The sequence below is a fragment of the Orycteropus afer genome, unplaced genomic scaffold (assembly GCF_000298275.1).
Source record: "Orycteropus afer afer isolate SDZICR_OR568_19922 unplaced genomic scaffold, OryAfe1.0 scaffold00196, whole genome shotgun sequence".
Taxonomy (NCBI): domain Eukaryota; kingdom Metazoa; phylum Chordata; class Mammalia; order Tubulidentata; family Orycteropodidae; genus Orycteropus; species Orycteropus afer.
The window spans coordinates 1596330-1597595 of NW_006921783.1; positions in this window are offsets into that span (position 1 = coordinate 1596330).

Consider the following 1266-nt stretch of genomic DNA (forward strand, 5'->3'; position numbering starts at 1 on the left):
GTAGCTGGGCACCATCTAGTTCTTCTGGTCTCATAGTTGTATAGGTTGCAGATCGGATGGTGTACCAGTTGCTAGGACTGATTGTTTCCATTAATTTTGACTGCTACTTCCATGGGCACTGATGGTGAATCCAAGTGAAATCAAATCCTTGGCAACTTCAGTCTTTTCTCCGTATATCATGTTGTTGCTCCTCCAGTTGTGAGGATTTTTGTTTTCTTTATGTAGTGTAATCCATACTGAAGGCTGTAGTCTGATCTTCATCAGTAAGTACTTCAAGTCTTCTTCACTTTCAGCAAGCAAGGTTGTGCCATCTGCATATCACAGGTGGTTAATAAATCTTCCTCCAGTCCTGATGTTGCATTCTTCATTTAGTCCAGTTTCTCGGATTTGCTTAGCACACAGATTGAATAAATATGATTAAAGGATACAGCCTTGACACAGACCTTTCCTGATTTTAAACAACAAAACATCCTCTTGTTCTATTCAAATGACTGCCTTTTGATCTATATACAGGTTTCTCGTGAGCACAAGTAAACATTCTGGAATTCCCATTCTTAGAAAAGTTATCCATAGTTGGTTGTGATCCACATAGTCAAATGCCTTTACATAATAAATAATATGGATAAACATCTTCTGGGTATTCCCTGCTTTCAGCCAAGATCCATCTGACATCAGCAATGATATCCTTCATTCCATATTCTCTTCTCAATTTTTTATTTTTTTAATTTTTATTGTGATTTGGGTTAAAGTTTACAGACCAAATTCATTTTCCATATAGCACTTCATACACATTTTGTCTCATGACACTGACTGCAATTCCCCACAATGTAACAGCTCTCTTCCCACTCCCTCCTCATAGAGCTGTTTCCCTATACAAACACTGCCCTTCTGTTCTCTCATGATTGATCACTTCAAGTAGTGTATCTGCCTGATGTAAATGTCCACCCCATATGTCTGTCTGTTGTTTGGCTGGAAGCTACAAGAGTGAGCTCAATTCCAGACCTGAAGGGTGGCTAAGGGCCATAGTCTCAGGGGTCTCATTAGGCTCTATCAGACCAGCAAACCTGGTCTTTTAACTTATTTATTTTTATGATTTTGAGTTTTGTTCTACATTGTTCTCCTACTCCTTCAAGGATCTCCTGCACCGATCTCCCTTTGAATGGTTGACAGTTGTAGCGAGGCACCATCTAGTTCTTCTGGTCTCATGGTCATATAGTTTGAGGATTGCATGGTCTACCAGTCCATTGGACTAATTGTTTCCATGCA